This window comes from Pholcus phalangioides, unplaced genomic scaffold, assembly GCF_987345545.1.
Source record: "Pholcus phalangioides strain wild (caught in Gottingen) unplaced genomic scaffold, Ppha-v1.0 ptg000017l_1, whole genome shotgun sequence".
NCBI classification, from domain to species: Eukaryota; Metazoa; Arthropoda; class Arachnida; order Araneae; family Pholcidae; genus Pholcus; species Pholcus phalangioides.
The window spans coordinates 42,586,563-42,611,811 of NW_028301610.1; the positions used below are offsets into that span (position 1 = coordinate 42,586,563).

General features: G+C 38.7%; 1 protein-coding gene across 3 annotated transcripts in view; it reads right to left on the reverse strand.

Annotated features, from left to right (window-relative positions):
- Positions 1-25,249, reverse strand: part of LOC149073484 (uncharacterized) — a 90,730-nt gene that overhangs the window by 9,620 nt on the left and 55,861 nt on the right. The gene's annotated exons all lie outside the window — the stretch shown is intronic.

Sequence of the window (25,249 nt, forward strand, 5' to 3'; positions counted from 1 at the left end):
GCGGAAACTCTTCAAATGACGTTTGTCTCATTCCTTCACCTACAAACTCTAATATTTCATCGAAATGTTCAGCATTTTTTCCTTATTTCATTAATCCGTCATCCCTTTCGGCAATTCTTTCATCACCAGTGTTGTTTGTAACTGAACGTATAAGCACATCTGCACATAAATTCCAAGTATTCTTAGTACTGGTCGTTTTATAGCTAGTATTCATCTACTTATTTTATGTTGGTACGTTCAGTTAACAGCTCTCTGAGAGCGATTCGAGAAGAACAGGCTGTAGAACAGCTCTTCAAAGAATGTCTAAGAGGATTTCAAGTCCTAAAAATACGCTAACCATAGCATACGAGCTGTCTTTGCTTTTAGCATAATTATCCTTCAACGGTACTTCATTTGGATAAGAATTATCTCAAGGGTTCCTAACCTATGGGTCGCGACCCAACATGAGCTTCCGAGATAAGTAGTTCAAATCGACTAACAGCCGCGAGCTCACGAGCTATGGGTTCCGAACCAATTTTGATTCACAGGGGCTTCCGAGAACGGTTACATGAACACACTTACAGCCAAGGGTTTTTTAGCTATAAGTGACGACGTAAAATTTATTCGAAGGGGCTTCTGAGATGGGTCGTACAAATCCATGCTTCCAAGAAGAGTCAAACAAACCCACTCAGGGTTGGGTTTCTTCCGGAAGAAACCTATTGGACAGTGAAAGAAACTGGAAAAAACCGGAAGAAATGGAAGAAGCTGAAAGAATGTGCATTAGGAATCATCATACTTGTGTATGATCGACAGGCATTCCCTATGCAATAAGACCAAAGCTGCTGTGGGAGGCATCAGATATAACAGCTAATTGAAATGCTTAGAAACATTTTTTAATCGTAATGTTTTTTCATCATTGTGAGTCTCCATGAGGAGGATAGAAGCATACTTGACATAATTTGAAATTTTAAATTGCATTAATTGCACTCAATATATCAGCTACAGAGAGATTGTGCAAATAGTGCTGATTATTATCACGAATGAATGAAGCTTTTTACAAAATGCTGACTTGATGCCTTGTTTGAAAGTCATAAAATTAAGAAATGAAGAGACTATTCTTCCCTATCATTTGTTTCCCTGTCTTATCGATACTGAATATTAGTATGAAAGATTAAATTCTGAACAGGACTTGTGGCAATAAAGTATAGTAACTAGTGATTTTTTTAAACTGCAAGTGCAAAACTTCAGTCATACCATTCAAAATTTAATATAGTATTATGGTAAGAAAGAATGTGTTAAATTACTGAAATTCTCAAAAAACTGATTGTGTTGAAATGCTTCCAAGTTATTTTATTTTATATGTTTTTGGATTCACCCACTCGAATTTGGAGCAGCCTAATGACTGTCATAACAAAAAAAAGGTTTTGTTACATCATGTTGCACTGAACTGATAAAAGTGAACAATTAATTTTAAAATGGTTATATTTCTTGTCAATAAAAGTAATTTGAAGTTCATAAATAAATAAAGGACTTCTCATTCAAATATACAACTAGTAAAATCTTTCAAAACTGATACTACGTTACAGTTGATAAAATCCTCCTGTAAAAGCAGTAAATTAAGCTTATGATTGCATGAGTATGAAAGGAAGTAATTTTTTAGAAATCAGTTCCTTCCATTTCTTCCACAACAGTGGAAGGTTTGCTGCTGTTTTTCCATAGCTTTTTCCTACTCCGAAGGAACTTCCTAATCTTGGCAACGACATACCTGATGAACTTGGTAGATAAGTCAAAATGCTTTTAAGCACCCTTTCAAGTTCTGCTGAACTCAAAAGAAGTCTTTCGCATTCATTCATTCTAAGCTGAGAAATCGATTACAGCATACAACTGCTAAAAACATTTTCGTTTTTCAATGTGGCACTGCAGTGAGGAGAAAATGAGGATTTTCATATTATTTTCTGATATTTTGTAATTATTATTTGTAATAATAATCTATTTTCTAATGACCTTTAAAAAAAAGATGAAATTTTCATTTTCCAGTAGTACGGAAGAGATCAGTGCCATTTAGTAAATGAATAATGTTTAATCGTTTTGTTACGTAAAAAAGTTAAAAATAATTTTGTCAATTAGATTGAAATTAGATGAATGGATTTTTATACTTTCAATGAAATTTTCCTAGGGCTGAATGAAAAGCTTCAGCTAAATATGTGATCTTGGTCAAAGGACCGATATGATTTTTCTAATTCGTTTTACATGTGCATGGTTAAATTGTCTCATAGGTCTAATTCAAATTTATTAGAGGTGTTAAAATGTATTTGCCATATCTTACATTATAGTGCATATGATGAATACGGAAGGAAGACTGGTTTCTTCCGCTTAGAAGAAGCAGGGTTGGCAGTTTTTTCCAAGCGGAAGAAACTGTCCAACTCTTCAAAAGACTGATGCAGTTATTAATTAGCATACATGATTAAATTAGTGAAATTAAATTTACTTACTGTTATAAAAAAATATATGTTTGCTATATCTAAAGCATAAATTCTAACTTATATGATAAATTATTGAAGGAAAACTAGTCTCTTCCGAACCCATTTCTTTTCTCCGCGGTTTTTTTCGCTTCGGAAGAAACTGTCCAACCCTGAACCCACTTACAGCCAAGGTTTTTTGAGCTATGGGTCACGTCACAAATTTGATTCTCAGGAACTTCCTGGATGAGTCGTATAAATCCATTTACAGTCCTGTTATAAATGCACTTATTACGTTAGTGGTTTCACTTGTTCCACAAAACAAACAGTTCCATGGGTCACGAAGCTAATCCAGTTGTTGATTGTAAGAATCCCTTCATTATCTCTTCTAGCAAAGTGGAATCTGGACCCATTGCTGTGGCGCAGGGACTCACTGGCTGAATAACTAACTCGATACGCGGATATTTTTCCACCAAAGAACCCCCTTTCCCCCTCAAACATACGTAGGTGGATGTAGCATCTTAAAGGTAACTTAGTCTCGGAGCCGCCCTTAGGGGTGCATGATAGGGGTCCCGTACTTACGGTAATAATAATTTCTTTCATAAATACTGAATTTCGGGCCCGTCATTTGGGGGGGGGGGCTGGCTTTTGAAAATACACTGCAAATGGTACATATATATATATATTATATATATGCGTACCTTTAGTACATGCTCTTTGCCCCCCCCCCCCCCTGGAAAAAGTTGAAATGACGGCACTGCGCTGAATTTTTTGAATTCCGGAAATCCGCATTTTCAATTAGTCTTGAAAGAAATAGTTCTGGAATTATTTCTTTCATATATTCTGACGTCTATATTCTGGAATTTTCATGGGTTTTGCTGGAATTATTTCATTCATCTGTTCTAAATTTTCATGGGTTTTGGAATTACAGTCGAATCCCGTTTTAACGAACTCCAAGAGACCGTAGAAATCACTTCGTTATAACGAAATTTCGCTATAAAAGAATTCCAGGTATTAGTATTGTTCTTATGTAAACTTATCTGCGACTGTAGAAACATTTTCGTTAAAACGAGATTTTCGCTATAATGGTATTCGTTAAAACGGGATTCGACTGTATTTCTTTCATTTACTTTGAACTTTCATGGGGGGGGGGGGGATTCTGGAATAATTTATTTCATTTATTCTTTATTATTTGCCGCTGTGGTGGTCGAGTGGTTATAGTGACGGACTCGCGATGCGAGGATCCGGGTTCGAACCCCACAGTGGTGGTCGGCTGAAGTTGGTTTCCTGTGGTTCCCAACTTCAAGGCGCAAATGCGAGCCGATCTCCCCGTTAAAAAGTCTCGCCACAAAGAGCAACAGTCTTACAACGATAAATCATTCAATCATAACACTTCACTCATAGTTAGAAAAACTGGTGGCAGATGGCAGCACTACACATAACAAGCATTACAGAGAAACAACAAAACTTCACGTCAGGTTTCACTACACGTACACGCACATTCCCGCATGTACCGATTCGTTGGGGGTTCCGCGGGGGTGTGGGCGGGGTGCATGTGTGGTGTAGCAGTAGTAGGTAGGGCCTCCAAAAAATGGCTCGGGGATCCATGATGTTCTTAAGTCAGCCACCTCGTTGGGCAATTTGCCTGTTGTGGCGTGGTATTTGTATTTATTTGTATTCTGAATTTTCGGGGATGGAATTATCCCTGTCAATAATTATTTTTCGTTATTTTCAATGTATGAATTTTTGGATTCTCTCTCTCTCTCTCTCTCTCTCACACTCACACACACACACACACACACACACAGAATATACAAAATCAGGGCTAAGGGGAGCCGAAATTATTAATATGCCTCTGGCTTTATAATTATTTTCGCACCGGGCCCCGCGTCTTGTAAACGCGGCTCTGCTAAGTCCATCTATCATCATTTTATCAGATCAAAGACATAGTTCACTAATTTTATTGGTCTGGTTGGTTTCTTTTTTATAGACTAGTATGTCCCGAGAGTAGCAATATCGTCCCCTGGGGGAAGCGATGGAAAAGTCCAGGAGACAGTAGAAGCTACGGATATATAACATCGGATCCTATGGGTTGGCGTAAGTTGGGGGGGGGAGGCGAGGAAAAAAAAATTCTGAAGAAGGGGGGGGGGGTGAAGCAGAAAGTTTGAGAACCTCTGTTATAGACCCTAAAACGTTGGTTGTCTTAATTTTGGGGAAATCGAAGCTCATCTGGGAAGTAGATATCCAACCGTTGCGGTTCTCCCGCACATACTGACGAATCAGATACTGACGACATCACTTTTTCCATGTTCATTTGGCCCTAGCGCTCAAAATAATTTAATTTGCGATACCAATACAAAGCAGGTACTTCGATTTGTGAAGCCGGGTCCACACCCGCAACGCTACGCAGCTTTGACCCACGGAAAAACCGGGTTTGAGGTGTGGCTAGCAAAGCGCGGGCTGTTTTAATCATCGATTTTGAATAGCCACCTTCCATAAAACCGGTTTCGTGCAGCTCAGAATAGCGTAGCGCGGCAAGCGGGGACTCATTTTAACTTTAGTCTCATAATAAAAGTGCATATCGACTATTCCCTTACTATGTTAGTCGTGCAACAGATTATACTGCCATATGTTCACGGTGTTTGACCAATTTGACGCGGTTTATTTGTTATGAGTGATGTTAAAACTATAAGATGTGACTCGGATAAGGTCTCTGCACTATGGACCTACACGTCTAACATTGCTTATGTGTTTGAGAAATTACAGAATGGTCTACAGCAGTGTTTCCTAAAGTGAGCAATATCACCCACAGGGGAGTGATTGAATGGTCCGGGGGGGGGGGGGGGGAGCGGCAGAATCTTTTGGTTTAGTATAGGGTTCTATTGGTTTGAGGTCGGGGGCAATGAGGAAAAAAATTCAAGAAGGAGGCGATGGAACAAAAAGGTTTTTGAAACTAAGATCTACAGGAAATAAAGCAATGTCTCTTATGGATTTGCTTGCTCTCAACATCCTGGCGACATAACAGCATGGAGAAACAATTCACGAATTTATCACGACAAAGCAAATCCCCATATGAATTTTTTGGCTAAGAAAGTAATCACGGCCCTTGATAACCCTCCGTATCAAGGGCGTAGCGAGGGGGGGGGGAACTTGGGGGTGTGCCCCCCCCCCCGAAATGTGAGAAAATGACCCAAAAAAGGAAAAAAGATGGCCAAATCCATTGTTCTATCACTTTGGTCCCCCCCCCGAACGAAATTTCTGGATACGCCCCTGCTCCGTATTCACCACATTTGGTATCAGCAGACTTACAGACGTTCTCGAAAGTTAGCTGGCGATGAAAGGATACCATCCAGGACATCCAAAGGAAATCAATGTGGCAGTTTTAAATGTCCTCTCGCAAAGTAATACAGTGACTGATTTGAACAGCTTTAAACCGGTGTGCTATTCTGCTGAAACTTTAAGGGAGACTATTCTTAATGAAAGTTTGAAATTCTAAAACTATGTCACGTCTTATCTACTCTATAATATAAAATCACAAATTCGAAAAGGGCCTGTTGCTAAGCAACCGAGTGACGGAAGTGGGTGAAGTTTTTGAGTGACGGAAATCTGTTACGTTTTTATGTTACGGAAGTCGGTTACGATTTTGGGTCAAGTATTCATTTAACTCTAGCACATATTAAGACCCATTTGACCCATCGGGACCATGTTATGTGCATGTACCGAGAGGCTTCCATATCCTACAGCAGGGCCCTTAGGCTGGAATTTAGATGGCGAGCCCCCAAACCAGCTTTTCAGGGTCCCTCTGTGGTTAATTTATAGTGTGAAAAATCAAAAAGTGATAAGAATCGTTCTGGTCCTGTCAGCCCTGCCCTTGTGGGGTGTGGGGGGGGGGGAGTCATGCCGAGAGGTATGTATATGTATAATATACATATAACAACAGTGCTCCCAACACACAGGGTCGGGGTACCCGGGGGGGATTGTACGTATACCTTCAAGGGAGAGTTAAAAGTTTTCATTTCCAGGGGCCCTTGATGGATCTCATTGTTTTCTTGCTGCTTTAACGTTGAAAAATTTGCGATAGCGGAAGCACAAGATATATCCAGTCTGGGGGCTCCAAAAAATTTGCGAATGCGGTCACGGGTAGTTGCGTGGGTGGTCCTGGATTTTATTCGTTGGTAAAACGAATACAAATGAAAATGTTTCATGGCAATCGCAGCGGGGGATGACCGACAAGCTTCCAAGTCGGGGGCCCCATGTTTACAGGTTTCATTTTGGGGGCCCTGGATGAATCTTATTCTTTTCTGTTGTAGAATTTGCAACAGCGGATGCCCGAGATAAAGACAGTCTGGGGCCCCACTAAAAGTATGCGAATACAACGGGCAACTGATTGGGGGCCCTAGCTTTTATTCATTTGTAAAACGAATACAAATGAAAATTTTTCATGGCACTCGCAGTGGGGGATGACCGACAAGCTTCCAAGTCGGGGGCCCCCATGTTTACAGGTTTCATTTTGGGGCTCTGGATGAATCTGATTCTTTTTGTTTTTTAACATTATACAATTTGCAACAGCGGAAGACCGAGATAAATCCAATCTGTATTCCCCACTAAAAATCTGCGTCTTGTGTTCCCGCTACTGGATGTGGGGCCCTGGATTTTATTCGTTGCAAAATTGAAAAAAATGAAAAATTTTCGTGGCCCTTTACAGGGGTGTGTTCGACAAGCTTCCAGGTCAGCTCCAAGCTCCATGGGAATGTTGATAGGTTCTAATTCGGGGCCCTGGATGTATCTCATTGATTTTTGTTGTTTAACATTCTAAAATTTGCAACACATCGGTAGCCCGAGATATATCCAGTGTGGGCCCCACTAAAATTCAGCGAATTGAATCTGGGCTCCAGTTTCTGGGGTGCTTGATGAATCTCATTTGTTTTTTGTTGCTTTATCATTATTTTTATTAAAATTCGCTTCTTCAGTAAGCTGGTGCTTTCACACGTCTCTTTCCATAGCACGCTGATGAAGTGGGACGAAATAAACAAGAAGTGGGGGGGGGGGGGGTTGGACGCCAAAGGCGGCAGGGGGCAGAGCCCCCCTAGTATATCTAATAATGATACAGTCCTAAAGTTCAACACACCGTTTATACAGGGTAATCGTGAACTCTTTCAACCGAAAAATAGCAATGTAATGCATTCTATGCACATTGCCAGAAGAGAATAAATGTTCACGTTTGTCCTTCAACACAGTGAGAAGCATAACTAATTTATGATTTGCATAATTCAATTAGCATTGACAGAGGCCCAAAGTAGCATCCTAGGATGTTGTTATATCAGTGAATGAAGAACTATTATAATAGTTCTGCAACGTATGTTAAATCTTTTGATAATAGGCACAGGAAGTGCTAACGACTAAAAAAAATTGGAGTAGGCTGTGTCACATAGATACAGCCACAAGTTTTGATGAGAATACGTTTTTTGGGCCTACCTTTGCGCGGCAGGTATCGACATAATGAAATTGTATCTTCGGATTTGTCTTTGAAATAGCTAACAGACAATACCAATGTAGTAGTCTATTTGTGTTGCGAACTACACGAGATATAGCGTAAACAATTTCGTTATGAAAGCGGGCCGCGAGCCTTGTGCCCAGACCGGAAGAAATATTAAAACCAGAGAGGTATCATTTGATTTGTCTGAACGAGATCCACCCGCAGACATAAGAAACGCTGATAGATTCAGAATACTTCCTCAGATATGAACATTTGAAGAATTTCGTAAAGCAACTTTTTGCAAATGCATCAAGTATCGTGAGATAATTTAATAGACGTGTTCACGTCAAAACGTTAAGACCTCTGGTGTATAACAATGCCATATTTTCTTTGATTTATTCGCTGCAGGACGTGTCATCAACCATGTTGGTTGCAGCATGATAATATTAAGTCGTTTTTACCGCGAAATCAGAAACTACTTGGCCTCCATGTTTCTGCTCTAATTGGTTTTCTATAGAATACCACACACCCAAGAACTCCCAAATAGGGAGTTTTGTACCAACTTCATTTCGTGAAGCCATCTCAAAGACATTGTATATGCGACTCCCATTGAAACCAATGAGAATATCGTCCCAAAAATTAACATAGTTAGTACTATCGTGCTTACGACTATACGTTTCATATTCGACCACGCATTCTCATGACGGAAAATTCTCGTTTATAGATGTATTCTATCACACCTGGAAAGTTGTTTCATCAGTTTCAAAGCAAACTGTGCACACGTATGTAATATCTACAAACATTTTATCAGACATCATAGATGGTTATCCTAATTTTTATAGCATGAATTGTGTGTGTGTGTGTGTACAAAACAGATTTCACACACAAACAAGAGTTATATCACAAGGGCAAAGCTCGACTGGAAAAAAAAATGGCTGAATAACCGGTATTAAAATACGTGATACGTGGCTCAAAATGTTTTATGATTAACGTGAATTACTCAAAACAAAATACTACGTACCAGGCTATGATATTCGAAAGAAATTCAGGAAAAAAAAAATGCATGTAAAATATGTTAAAAAATGTTTGTTAATAGGAAACCCTGACCTTTAAGAGAAAAACCACCGAAAACTCCCACTCTATTTGATCATCCAGAATTACCTGTGCCTGTGTCTGCCATTTTTTTAATATTCTTTTCTCCTTTCATGAGGTTGAGGTAATTGCAGAGAACAGTCTATATATAAAATGGCTCGTGAATGAGGTCCACCCACACCGGACGCGGTATTCTCTTATCACACGAATTCCTTTTGAGCAGCCTATTATGAAGCTGGAATGGAGCAATCTAATTATACATCCTGGATAAACTGCCTCGACTGCAGATGCTTCGAATTAATGTAGTGTTTAGCGAGCTTTAAGTCCGATAATGCGGACCGCACCCACGAAACTAAAAAAGATAGCAGACGAAAAATATACGTAGATAGAGAGGCAAGGTAATTTTCGAAAAGCGGACACATAGAAAAAAAGGAATATACACACAATTCCACACGGATGAGTATACCCTCAATCATCATTTCGTACAAAGAGAATGTCTTGAACTGAGAAGAAGATGCAATTGGGCTTGGTCTTGAGAAAACCTTCGAATGGGCCGTCTGATGGGCGGAGGGAATCCAGAATATTCGACCTTAATTTCAAAGCGGTATTTCTTGTTCGCCAATCCGGATTGTTCTGGTATCTAATTAGGAGCTGAGGAGATATATTGTTTCTAAGAAAGAATCCGACACAGATGGATCCTCCAATACGGATATATCAATCTGCTTCTTGTTTTTTAGATCATATCTGAATTTTGCGTATATTATTGTCCACATCAATTAAAGAGAAGTAAAGAATGTTGATTGATATGCTTGTCTTTTCTCTGAACTAGCCATTAGTGAATCTTTATGCTAATCAGTAACCTTGAATTTCCATCCTGATACCGTAATTATTATTAGCAGCCCTCCATTAGTTAGATCAGCGTTTCTCAACCTATGGTCCACGACGATGGCATAAGTTGTCCGCAGGAAGACTTGATAATTCGATTATAATTTGTTGTAACTGATATATTAATAATATCCCTATGGGTTCAAATAAAAATTATACCTTTATATTTTGGTTCACCGTACGTAATCAAGGAAAACGCGAGAAACTATGATCCTAAATATGGGCTATCACAAATTGCAATCAAAAGATGCAATTTACGACAATTTGGCTAATTACTGCAAAAATGGGTGGAGGGTGGGGAAATAAAGGGCTGCTATAAATCGTCATTAACAAAAATTTATTTCACGAGAAAAAACATGCAAATAACTAGATGACCATATTTCATCGAGAAAATGGTCATCTAGTCATTTGAAAAACTAATAAGAAACTGGGATCTTTTAAATACGGTAGAATACGGGACGTCGCTAATTGCCATCAAAAACGTTGCCATAAGTCGACAAAATTCTCTATTGTAGTTAAAATTACAGAAAAATTGAGGAAAAACGTTGAGCCTGACAATTGTGTAAGATGAATGATTGATTTGTATTTACAGCTATAATTATCATAATAAGTTAAGAAAATGCTGTTTATTTACTATTTTAGTAAACATTGCAAATTTAAGTAAGCATCGTTGAAAAAAACGACACATACGAATGAAACATTTCGGAATAACTAAAAATATAGGAATGCTCCGTCATACAGGACACAAGTGATCCATCGAATTGTTTCAGACATTTTATTGGCCGTTGGGTTCAGAAAGGGAGAGAAACGCTGAGTTAGATGGTGGCATGAAGAATATTATGGTTTTTATGAATGTAGAAGCATGTTTTGTGATGATTTAAAGACATGTCTTTTTAAGTTCTATATTTGAATTTTGTCTGAAGCAATATGGAGAGCCAATTAAGCAGAAATGCAGAAAAACGTATGAGTCATGATTTTCAATGATTTCAACCAGCACTTGCGTGGAAAGTTACCAAAATTTTAGTGAGAGATTTTGGATACGTTGCAATTTTTGAAAACTGGTGACATAAATTTCAACATAGAAGACGAGATACGCTTGGGATCAATGGTTCTCAGCCGGGGACCATATAGCCCCCTTGTGGTACTGGGATCTTCTAAGGGGACCGCGAGTGAAATTAAGGTATAAGGGGGAGCCACAAAAATTAGTTGGGTGGGGGAACACAGAGCTGGAAAAAAGAATTGGATGCGAAGAAATAAAGCTTCAAAGTGTGGAGTATGGTGGGGGAAAAATGAGACTACTTTCAGAACCGAGCCGAGTTGCCCTTAGAATCTGCTCCATCCCAACGCGTGAGCCTATCCGGGCATGATCCAAGGACCTCATACACATACCCATAGAAAGCCTCCCCTACATGATGAGATCTGGTACTACTAGTCTTCGCGAGTAAGTTGGCAAATATGTTAATCTTTAGTTTTAGATAAGTATGGGGCCCGCAGAACATCACTTTTACCGGGTACTTCTGATGTTGAAACGGCAATGCGTAGAACCCTCACAAGAAGCAAGCTCACTGAAATTTAGCTCAGGGTTGGGATAGATCCAGGGAATATGTTTGGAGGGACGATTTATTGTGTAGGTTCGTTGAATCATCCCATATTTTACAGGATAGACCAATTTTTCACATTTAATTTGGCTCTTGGGAAGGATGATCGCCCCCTTCTGGATCCCCGCCTGGCTCGAGGGTCTACAGCCCCCAACGCAATCTAACCCATAGGATCCTATGTTATACCCGTAGCTTCTACCTACTGAAACATTTCATCGCCCCCTAAGGGGCATTAAAGCCCACGTTGGTAACCACTGGTCTACATCGACCAAATTTACAAAAAAGTTGTTTCATTCTAAATTTATTTTTGACTAAATTTAATTCAATAAGTAAAAAGACTCTCGCTAGATGAAAGATGGAGTGATCTTTATAAAACGGGGGGGGGGGGGCGCCATGAAAAGAAAACATGATTCGAAGGGGCCATGAGGTTAAAAAACGCTGCTTTAGATGACCTGTCAAAGCTATAGCGCTCGATAAAACACAAGCTGTGTTTATGTTGATAAATGAAAATCAAATGTTACCTACCAAGAGAGCGTATGGGCATCCGATCATCTATAATGGAAATCATTTAGAATCAGTATTTCAAAGCGAGGTTAGGTGTCATATTTACACGCAGAAGCACAGAGACATGTAAGAAACATTACACAACGAAACTTAAAAGTATCCGTTTCCCGCATAGTCACAAACGATGATACCTGCATACATGCACACAATCCAGGAATCAAACAGCGATCATTAGTTCGAATCAATAAAGATGAACAATCTTCTACCAAATTTACCAAATCTGAAAGTCTTGCAGAGCAAATACAAATCCTGTAGTTGCTATTTTCTTTCTTTCAGAATTCTGGAGCAGTGACAGCAATTTCACACGAAAAACAACGTAGTGTTTGTTATCTGGGAATATCAATTAAGTTCCCTAGCCAATTGTGTGCAAAATAAACTTGAAGAGTAACGATCAAAGCCAAGCTTACGTGGACTGTTTTTAGCATCATAACAGCACGTCAGTCCCTCAGAAAATTTTAGGCATTCTCAGTCAGTTGAAGAAATCAATATTGTAGCATTATCCACACAACATTCTAGACGTGACACTGCATGACTTTTTTGTTCAATTGAATTCAATAGCAGACCTTCATGCCAAGTGATTTTCAAGTAAGCAGCGTTTATTGAGATGAATCACATAATAAGCAGTCTGCAGTAGAGAAGTTACAGATTTCCTTCAGAAAGTGGTTTTAGAGTCTGCATATATAAATGTCTCGGTGCTTCGAAAAAATTAGTTTCAGCCCTGAAACATAAATTTGCTGCTCAAAACTTTTAGAGTGGTGTCCAGACTGAGCCAAGAACAGCAAGCGGATTAAGGCCGGGATTACACTATAAAAAGGTTCATAAAAGTTCATTCACAAAACTTGAAAATGTAACTAATAAGGTCATTGGTTATATTCTAGCAAATGTGACCGATAACCTAATTAATTAATTTTTCAAGTTTTATAAACGAACTTTTATGAAGCTTTTATAGTGTAATCCCGGGCTAAAACTTAATGACACCGAACTTGAAATTTCAAATATAAATAAATATCTTTTAATGCTGTGTATACTGTTTTAATACTATTTCGAGCATATTTCAAGTTTTTTTTTGCAGATAATTAAAAGAGCTTTGCTTTTTTTTTCTTTGACATGGAATGATAAATTTTGATACAAATGCTCTCCTCGGTTATCGTTTCTATTTTGAGTGTGGCCCACAGCAGCTTTTTTTCACTCCCAAATGTGGCCCAAAACGGTTTTTCTTCGCTGATACGGCATACAAAACCCAAAAGGAAAGACATAAAAATTCTTCTAGAGTCGGAATTACACTATAAAAGTTTGATAAAAAAATCTTTCACAAAACTTGAAAAAAAACCCAATAAGCCTATTGGTTAAACATTCGCTCATTTGTAACCCATACGAATTTTTCAAGTTTTATAAAAGATTTTTTTTAAAAGTTTATATAGTATAATCCCGGCCTTTTAGATGGTCATCCCTCCAGATATTTTAATTTAAAAATTCCATATTTATTTATTCAACAGGATAACAAAATATTTTATTAAGTTCTAAACGACGTGATGTTGGATACGTCTCTATAGTTAGTATGGATATTTTCACACACAACTTCATATCCACTTAATATGCAGTTGTGTTTCTCTACGGCTTTTTTATATAATAACTAATTACGCAGGAAGTCAATCAAATTCATCCGATCTGAAGCGAAACCCTGAAGCTTACAATTTGGACTTCTTAGAAATCCAGACTTGGATAGCATCCATGTTACGTGTCACCAGTGAGAGAAAGAGAAAAAGAGAGAGAGAGAGAGAGAGAGAGATGGGGGGACACACTAGTATTTATCCGCTCGTTCAGTTTCTTGACGTTGATTTCAAGTCCCAATTATTGGGGTTAAAGTCCGAAGAAGGGAGGGCAATATGAAGTCAACAGGACAAGAATTCTTGGACAGATTCGAATGCGCACTTGTGTACGCACGCACCAACACATACTTACTTTGCTTGGTGCCACAGCAGTGTTGCCGTATATATATACACGAGTCCCTACCCCTGAAGGGGACTCTCTAATTGTCCAGATTTGTCTTTTGGCTCTTATAAAGAGAGAGAGAGAGAGAGAGAGAAAGAACGTTTTTTTTCTGTGTTGGTGTGCAGATGTGTATAATAATTAACACTGTAGGATAAAAACAATGATGCATCACGTGCAATTAACCGTGTGAGAGGTTCCACTCGGGGCTTTTCTTTCCTTTTCTGACTGTGATGGATCGCGTTACGGATTCCTGACCTCCTTGGATCTTGGTTCAGTCTCCTTATTTGAGTTGCCGGTCACAAATGCTTTTATTTCTGTCGCATTTAAACCCCCCTCTCGCTTGCGAAACTTGACTTCTTACGTCGCCGGACTTAATTTCGCACATCCATCAGCCGAGAAAAATCTTGTCCAAAAAGGAAGGGGAAAAATAGTTGGAAAATCTTATAAATATCTCTCCTTGCCCAGTGTTTTCTTATTATTATCATGCGATAGTTATCGAAATTTATTCGATACCCTCCTATGTGATATGAGCCTCTAATTCGTTTGCTCGAGTCACGTTTTACTAGGTGAATCTTAGACCTGCCAAATGGAACGGAAATTTCACAATGGATCATCGTTGAACTATCCCTGTTCTTTTTTCTTTTTGTGTGTGCGTGTGTGCTTAAACGTAATCACTGTTCAGATGTATTCCGTCTTTAAGAATAAGAAGAATGCTAGATATGTATAAATAACTGATATGTGCATCAATCATTGGCCCAATTTCAAGCAAAATGAATATTTTTGTGGAGACAGTGTCTGTTCGAATCTAAAATATTTGAAAAACAATAATCGTAAAATTTCTCCGTATTATCTATTTCAGACCCTAGTGCCATAAATGTGTGGGTTGCTTTTCTCCCGATAGAATTTTTTCTTTTTGAACTCAGGGAGAGAGTTAAGCCCCGACTCAAAGGATTGTTTTGTACGTTTTGTGTTATAAATATGGTGAATATGAACTTTAGGGCTTTTATCAGAAGGCAGCAGCACTTAAAGTTGAACTTCCAGGGGGTTTTTAAGATGGCCTCCAGGAGAAAGTGCCTCCGGGAAAAGTGTGATTTATTACATAAAATTTAGCAATAAAATTCTGGATAAATTGTATGTGAAGACGAATATACCTTGCCTCATTTTGGCTGAAAAAAATTGAACGACATGAATTACAGTTTCTTCGCAGTAACAAAAATAAAGCACATTTCAAAACCGCGGACTATTCGGAAACTTTTTTTGTTGATTTCGAGGTATTTTAATATATATAGATTTTTATTAACATTTTGGTGTCTTTTTCATTACGATAAAAATATTTTTTTTGTCCAGGATAATGTCTGATATTTAATCAGCAATATAATAAAATTCTCAAAGGAAAAAACGTTGATACACACTCTCGTAAGGAATTTATTTTACGCGATATCTCAGAAAGTGTGAAACTCAGATAGATGCCAATGGTATTACGAAATTCATAATGTCTTTCAGACAAATTAAGAGAAAGAGAGATGCCTTCATTATTTTGATACTTCTTCTGATTTAGGCAAGCTTTCATGAGAAATTATAAAAGTGCGTGAGACGTAGACAAACGCCAATAGCATCGGGAAATAACTGAGACAAACCCCACGAATAGTATTGTGACAATACCACATACTAGCTTCTTCAGTTAACAAACCAAACAGGTTATATTGCACTGTAACGAGGTTTAAAAGACGCATTTCCGTTTAACCCCTCCGATGATCTAAATCATAGTCTCTCAAACTTTTTGTTCCATCGCCCCCCAACTCAAGTAAACCCATAGGATCTTATGTTAAATCAGTAGGTTCTATCGCCCCCTTGGACCATTCCATCGCCCACCAGGGGGGCGATATTGCCCACTTTGGGAAACACTGATCTAAATCCTCTAACTTCTTTCAACAAATATATACGTATACATTACATGGAGACTAGGAGGACGTCTACGCGTGAATATTTAGTGAAATTTAGTTTTCTAGCGAAAGTAACATGAAACGCCAATGTTTTTCTAACTACGCATAATCAAAGACGAGGATAACGTACTCTTAGTAGCGATTTGTATTCATGGCTTCGTGTTGTATGTTATTTACCTGGGATGGGAGAATTTCTTTTGTTACATCTGTACGATTTTTTCGATGAAGTGCGTAGATTTATTGCTACGATAGCTTCGGGATTGAAAGATCTCTGGATGTTTTGTAAGATACTATGGCAGATACTATGAGTAGAAAATCTATTTGTTCGAGAGATTCGAATGTCTCGAAGATAAAAAAATAATATTCCTTCTTTCAAGATTGTTATGGGTTGAAGATTTCAATTATTCTATTCGTCTCAACCTATTTTGTAGATCTTTTCCATGAAGTGCCTATTCACAAGTCGAGATTGAGTCTCAGACTTGTTGAACGAAGTTTGCGCGCTAAGCACTTGCTTGAAAAATTCGATTACGATATTCAGATCAAGTCTGTGCACATACAAATGGATTGAAAATTATCAGAACCAAAGACGATTCCTTGAAATACTGATTGCCACGTGCTATACTCCAGCTGAATATAACCGAGTCGCTATCATTTCTTCTAACCTCAAAGTTTCTTGATTAATCTTATAACTTGTTCGCTTACCCCTCCGTCTCTCATGGTCAATCCGTCTGTTATAACAGCCTTCCCCATTTGGCCAGCCAATTACCATAAAAACATTACCGTTGATAGCGGTTAACGTACCACCATCGCGAACTACGGAACTAGGCCCCGAGGCAGCAGCTCTGTGAGAGCTGGTACCTTCTCCGATGCTAGTGCGAGAGTGAAAATTGCTTGACCTTAACAGTGACCTAGCCTAAAGCCCATCTTAGGGTAAACAGCGTGAGAAAAAAAAAATATTTTTTTTCTATCAGCTGACCTCTGCTTGCTTTTTTTCGAGAGATGCTTCGCTGAGGAATGTGGGGAGCGGTTTATTATAAGCTTGTGCGGCGATTATACCTTTCAGATTGAATGCCCCCGGGGCTAGGGAGTTTGACACTGGAATAGACGCATTATCAACTATCAAGGTAAAGAAGAATTTCAATCGAAGAAATTATCTCAAGGAAACAACTAATCTGTAATGTATCTCTCTGTGAGATTATAAGATACATTACAGACCATCATTCCTTGAATCGCAATGGTGATTAAAAACCATAGTTTCTCCACTTGGAAGGCTTGCCATCAAATCGGTAAACTCGCGCAGTTACTGTTGTTTCTTTTCGGATTTCTGAAAATGGCCAGTACAGAGTGAGTTCATCGTTCAACTGCTTTACAAACTCTTGAATGATCCCCATTTTTGTCGAAAAATATAGGGGTGAAAAATGTGGTGCCTTCGTGAACTGCACCTTATTATTCCACACCATCTTAAAGAATCGTTTAATGTGGACTATAATGTGATGATTCTTATAAGCAAAGCTACGTGTTCTGGAAATTCATGATTCCACTTGAATGCGACTATGCTTTGTCAAAGAACCACCACGAGTAGGCAAGGATCACCGTACGGAAAGTCTATCACGAAAGCCCACGGAATATCTTGAAACTACAAGACAGCATTCGATGAGAAATTGCCGCTATGGCCCTAGTCTACTCTTCCGTAATTCAGAGAGGCGTGTGCAAGCATGAATTCATGCTGATGGTAACCACTTCCACACTTATTGTGACGTAGCCATGCTTCTCATATACCAAGGTTATGACCGTACCGAATTTCATCCCATTGTGATCAAAAGTTTGATTTTTATTAGCAAAGATGAGAGGCCGAGATCGAGTGAAACACCCCGTGTGGAAAGACTCTTTATCCTGGAATAACTCGCGAACTGTTGATCCTAGAAGCATACTTCCAATTAAGAAAAAGTATCCAAATAACGTGTAGATCTCAGGTACATCTCACATTCCAAGAGGTTGTATGGTTAATTTACTCTAAAATAAAAAAATTAACTTCTTTTGTCAACCTGTCCTTAAAAACCCAATTAGAAAGGTGTTACCCTGTCTCTCTTGAGCCCAACCAAAAAAATCAATGTTTTTAAATGCAATATTCGCTTAGATATTTTAATTCGAAAATCGTTGAAAATGAGAATCGCATAAAAAAACCAACTGACAAGCTCATTCTACGTTTCATATGCTGTTCTTTTCATCATTTTCAGAGATTTTTCTAATATTAAAATATGATTTTTTTTTCGGCTGAAGAGAGCCACGGCTACAACTTTCTAGTTGGATTTTTAGGACAGGGTGACCAAATAAAGTTAATTTCTTTATTTTATTAACTATAGAACTTCTTGTAATATGAATGACGTGTCTGGGGTCTGTCTACACGTTATTTTCGTCACTTTTTCCAGTCGGAAGTATGCTTTCAGGATCAACGGTTCGCAAGTTATTCCAGTATGAAGGCTTTTTCTATGCACCCTGTATATACACGTGCTAGATCTCAAGTCCCAACGCAGGACTGTTAGTTTCAATTCAAATACGTTACTGGTCGAATTTCGAAAAGCCCCTTCTTAGGCCCCGTTTACATATGAAATAAAATATCCCGGGAAGTTACGGTAACAGGGAGATTTTCACCAGAACCCGGCCTCTAGTTGATGCCGGTATCCTCCTCCTCCCCCCCCCCTTCTTTCCGTGAGTCGTCACTGGTAAACGTGGGTTAAATGGAACTAAGGTTGGATCAAGATGGCTGACAAAGGAGCTAACAGTAGTTTTCGCAGCACAAAGGATTGTTGGAGAGGAGGTAGGAGTCATCCACCATTATATATATTTCATAACAAAGACGGGCTTTTAGCCCCATTCACATGTGCAATAAAACATCCCAGGAAGTTTTCGGTAATGGGGATTTTCGCTACAAACCATTCACATGACGTTTAGTTTATGCCGGTAATCCCCTTCTTCTTTCCGGAAGTCGTCACTGGTTACGTGGCTTGAACGGAAGTGGTTGATTCAAGATAGCTGATGAAGGAGCTTACAGTAGTTTTCGGATTATGGGAGCGAAGGTCGGTGTCGACCACCAATCCACCCCAAGAAAGATGGGCTTTTTTTCATATATATGAGCTTCTCTCCCACCTAAAGTTGTCCTGCCGGTAATTATCACCAAAGCGACCCCCAATCTTACACATGTGAACGGGACTTTTGTTTGTTCTTTTGACGGATCTCCATCACTCCCCTTTTTCAACCATGAGGAAAAACATTTGTCATGCAGGTAATAGCACCCAAAACAACTCTCAATCTTGCACATGTAAACAGGGCTTTAGTGAGTCATAAAATGAAACTACTGGCTAAATTTCATATTTATAGCTTCAGCGGTTTCAGCTCGGTGATGATGAATCTCAGTCGGGACACGTTATCTATTCTATAATATAAAATCACAAACTCGAAAAAGGGCCTGATCTATGTAACGGAAATCGGTTACGTTTTTTGCTGTGATACGGAAATCTGTAACGATTTTGGGTGAAGTTTTCATTTAACTCTTGAATAAATCGGGAATCATTTGACTTAACGAGAACAAATTATGTGTATGTACCGAGACGCGTGGCCCCCACATCCTGCAGCAAGGTCCCTAGGCTGGTATAGTTGGAGGGCCCCCAAACCAACTTTTCCACGGGACCCCTCTGTGGTTAATTTATAGTGTGAAAAATCTCAAAAAGTGGTAAGAATCCTTCCGGCCCCTGTCAGCCCTGCCCTTGTGGGGGCCATGCCGAGATGCATGTATATGTATAATATACATATATAACGAGTGCTCGCAACACACAGGGTCGGGGTACTCGCGTAATATTGCACATATACCTTCATGGGGAAGTTAAAAGGTTTCATTTCCAAGGGCCTTTGACGGATCTCATTGCCTTGCTTCTTTAACATTGAAAAATTTACAATAGCGGAATTTCAAGATATATCCAGTCTGGGGGATCCAAAAAAATCTGTGAATCGGGTCCCGGCTCCTTGATTGGGCTGCCCTGGATTTTATTCTTTGTTAAAATGAATACAAATAAAAAAATTTTGTGCCTCTAACGGGGGGGGGGGGGATGTCCGACAAGTCTCCAGGTCGGTGGCCCAATAGAGAAGTTAATAGGTTTCATTTAGGGACCTTGGATGAATCTCATTGTTTTTTGTTGTTTAACATTGTAAAATTTGCGACATCAGTAGCCCGAGATAAAGCCAGTCTGGAGCCCACTAAAATTATGCAAATTGGGTCCCAGTAAATTGGTTGGGGACCCTGGATTTCATTCGTTGTTAAAATGAATACAAATGAAATTTTTTTTGTGGCCCTCACAGAGGGGTCCGACAAGCTTCCAGATCGGGGTTTTACAGGTTTCATTTTGGGGCCCCTGGATGAATTGCATTCTAAAATTCTGCGAATTGGGTCCCGGGTCCTTGATTGGAGGCCCTGTAATTTATTTGTTGGTAAAATGAATACGAGGGAAAATTTTTCGTGGTCCAAAAGGGGTTTAGTTTGGGGACCCCCATGGAGAAGTTTCCTGGGGAATAATCATTTGCTGAATCACGTTTCCCCCCCCCCCTCCCCTTTATCATTGTGAAATTCGTCAGTAAGCTGGTGCTTTCGCATGTCACTTTTCGTAGCACTCTGATAAAGTGTGACGAAATAAACAAGATATGTTTTGAAGAGAAGGGGGGGGGGTTGGCCGCTACAGCCGGCAGGGGGGGCAGAGCTCCCCCTAGTTCATACATATAAAATAACATATCATAACTGACTGACTCACTGATTCATTATCGCCGAGTCGAAACCGCTGAAACTATAAACATGAAATTCGGTCCGTGGTTTTATTTCAAGACTCACTAAGAAGAGATTTTCCAAAATTTCGACCACTAAGGGTGTCATAAGGGGGTTCAAAGATTACATAGAGAAATCACGCTGAGCCGAAATCGCTGAAGCTACATATTTGAAATTTGGTCAGTAGTTTTATTTCATGACGTAGACTCACTAAAAAGGGTTTTTTCGAAATTCGGCCCCCAAGGGAGTCATAAGGATGGGGGGGGGGGTTTCAAAGATAACATAAATAAAGAAATCAGGACAAACCAAAACCGCTGAAGTTACAAATATGAAATTTGTGATGAAGAGACTCAAAATGAGGAAGAGACTAGTTAAAAAGAAGAGTTTTCCGAAATTCTACCCCTGAAGGTGGTCACAAGGGGTTTATAAGTTATATACAGGCATAACGCAGAGCCGTATGAACCACTGAAACTATAAATAGGAAATTTGGTCAGTATTATATTTTATAATATAGACACCCATAAGATAGGATTTCTAAAAACTCAACCCCTAAGGGGATCATGATAGGTTCAAATGCTACATGAGCGAATCATCGCCGAGTAATTTTCAGATTACCAAATCCACGCTGGCGAGGCCGCGGGTAACAGCTAGTTTTATATAGATAAACCCCCTCATCAATTGGATTGAACAAGTGTAGATTTTCGTCGTGATTATTTGACCTTCGGCAAGAAACTTGTAGAACACAACATATAATACAGAGGATGAAGAACACTGCCCAGATGTTTGGTCAAAGCCCACAATTAGAAAACAGAACGTCCGATACCGCTACTGCAACTCATCGCCGTTCAAGACAAAATGGCATCAAGTTATCCGATTGATAAGGATTTTGTATTGTTCAGAGAGATCGTTTGACAAAAAACAATTATGCTGAAGTATTGTGATGCATTTTTCAAATTCTTTTGGATATGATAAATAATAAAAGATTGGCTGAACTTTATTTGGTTCCTGACAAATCGTATGAGACCAAGAAAATATCAATTTCTTCTGCAAGTTGGTGCTAACGTCACTAGATATTTTTATCACTTACGTCAGATCTTTCTTTTTAGATCATTGGCATTTATAACCGAAAATTGTCCAGCGAAAAAGAGTTTTTTGGTACACCCTGTATTACCCAGACATAAATTTATTTCATTACTTCGAGAACTGAAATGTATTTTACGATATGTTTTAGAACATTTGCATTAATAAATCAAGTTCAGAAAGTGAATACGATCAAATTGTTAGAGGATTAACAGAATTTGACACGCTTATCAAATGGCGGGAAACTGCCGCATGGAAGACTCATGTTCAAACATCATGGTGAACCCAGAAATATGAACGGTACAAAAACGCTAAATTTATTACTACAGAACCTAAAAAGCAACAGTCTTGTTTTCTTAACGAATACTAAGATGATGTTCATCGTCGACAAAGACCGCAATGAAGCAAGAAGGAAATAGAATTTTTTTAAGCCTCTTTGAAATCATGCTCATTACATCCTGATCATCAGTGTTCATTGTTTCAAACTGTTCGATTGTTTTGTATGACCGAACTTCATGAATAAATTCCAGTCAAATGATGTCCAAGATCCTAATGAACGTTGTAATATGCACGCTGAGAGAGAGTTGGATTATGATGGTATGCGAACCCGGATAGGAGATAAGGTTTAATAGTTTTTAGGGGGGGGAAGGGTCTGGAGCTTAAATGGCTCCAGGGTATAGCAATGAGCGGTAGGCGTGTGGATGAATGCAAGAAGGATATGTGAAGTAGCAGGCATATACCGCACACAGGAAAGAGGTAATGTTCCATCCAAAGTAAGGAACTGGTTTTTTCGCTCCCGTGCCACTTACTTGACTACCATTACTTTAACAATTTCTCCTCATCACAACGAGCCGCCTTTGCCATCTCTCGACCCCCACCTCTAAGAGAATTTTGTGCTAGAGAGACTACAGGTATAAGGTCGAGACATAAATTCAGCACAGCTGGGACGATGTCATGCCACATTCGAACTTTTAAGAATCAAGTACGTTGCTCTTTCCTTCACCCAGTCTCGAATGTTATCTAACTCTTCATAAAAATCCCTATCTTTGGAATTTTTATTTTACGCAGTATTCTAATCAAGAGCCTACTCATAAATTTTACAGTTTATACACAGGGAAGAATCGACATTTTCCTGCAATCACTAAATAGAACTAATTGAAGCCAGAGGAGAATAAAGAACATACACAGACTACGACCACTAGTGGTTTGAATCGAAACTGAACGGGAAGTTTATTTCCCTGTATAATTCCAAAGACGGAACTTCATAACTTACTGTAGTTAATAAGTATGTGTTGAATGATCAGCTGAATCTGTTCTACATCATCAATTAGTTCCATTGAGCAAAATAAACTGCATCTAAACATTATCATATAACGCAACGATAATTACATGATCTAACTGATATTAATACGATTATTAACCTTTTGCGGTCCTATGTCGAGGTGGACTTGACATAGGATTGCATCAGGAAAAAAAACGATAGGCCTACTTCATCGTTATAAACAGCCCTTTACGATTACAGGATGGCTTCCTGTGAATCCGGCTTTTCAGCAAAACTTAGCTATTCAGAAAACGCGAGAGTCAGCATACGGGGGCGCGCTTCCTTATTGCGGGAGAAGGCACTACAAAGTACGAACTGTCCCAAAGAAGCAGAAGCGTAAGCATGCCCCTCAAATCGCATCATTTTATCAAATATTTTGATAAAGTAATTAAAATATCGGTAGAAAACACTTTTAATGCTACATTAATGAATTTCTATCCATTTAAAATGCTTTTTGAATGTTGGTGACTCGAAAATCTCCGAAAGAAATTCCTTGTCCCTCCCCTCCAAAGGTCAATCCTGGGTATGCCCGTGCAAAGAAGTACTGAAAAAACCTCTGGACCACCAAAGGCTTAATACAGGAGATGATTACGATCGATCAAACATCTAATCAAACAAATTAAGTAATCAAAATAAATCAGATCACTGATGTAATCCAATCTGGTCTATTGTATTCAAATATTTTGAAGTTCTCACGAACATGATCAACGATTCTTTTTGTCATTGGAGGTGTTAGCGGTTATAGAGAAATCACAAAATCTTAACAACAACTGAGTTGCTCCTCGGTGTTTCCCTAGAAATGGTTAGCATCGTCTGTGCATTGTTTGTAATAGCTTTTATCACATTGTATATTAATGGCTTGGTAGAAGATGTTACGTTGTTAGTGTCGATAACGTGTTAGTGCCAGCTGTGATAGATATACGATGAGATTGTTACTGCAAACGTCTGCCGATGTTAGCAACAACTAGTGTTAAGGAAACGCTAGAGACCAACTCAAACCCACGACGACCCTTTCATCTAAGCTGCAAAAAACCTATATAATCAGTTATTTGCATCTATTTCTTCATCACTTTTCTTCACTATACTGCTCGGAATCATCCAGTATATAAGTATATTAAGTATGTAAAAAATTATTTCACATATAATAAACTTTAAATTGGAAACTACTGGCCACGCAGATACAAATCAAAGTAAATCAAAGTAATCAATCGAAACCCTGGCATTTTTCGTTACAAATGGCCTTTGATGAACATGAAATAATAATCACTGAATGGCAAGGCATAGTAATATATCTTGAAGAATTAACGTTTTTCTGCTGATACTTACATAAATTGTATCATGTGAATAGAAATCGAGTGAATTTCTAGTTTCAGACACTGCTGTAATCGACCTATAATATCTAGTTAAATAATTGATACTCATACTAGTTTCTTTTTTTCACTGATGGTAGATATACTCACGTGATTGATATCCTAGAGATATTTTATATAGTGTGTCATACATTTAACAAATAACTTACTTCTTTTTCCTTGGATTTACAGAGGAACAATTACGGGATATAGGAACTGAACTGTTCTTTCGCACGACATTGAATTGAATCAACTGTTAAAATCACCGCTAACGGATTCCCAATACTTGTATAGATTTTTTACATAATCATACATCAGAATTTCTAATATGTAATTGAGTCAAAAATAGATATAAGTAGTAAAATACTTTTTTTCTAAGGGTTTCGCCAGAGGTCTGACACTTCTGTTATCTCGGACTCATTTTATTGCAGAAATCGTGAATTGGTGCCCGAACTTTCTCATTTTGCAGTATCGTATACACACTTACCTTGCACAGAGAATCAAGAATAAAAATTTTAATTATATAAGTCAGAAGTCGTCATCTTACATCACAGTTGAAATAATTTCTGAGACTCTGTAGCCCACTGAGAACGGTATGATTGCTGTTGTTGGCTGCCATCATTTTTCTTATGTGACGGCAAGCTAGTTGAAAATCACCGATATAAATAATTATTTACTTACCGAGATACTGAAGTCTAATC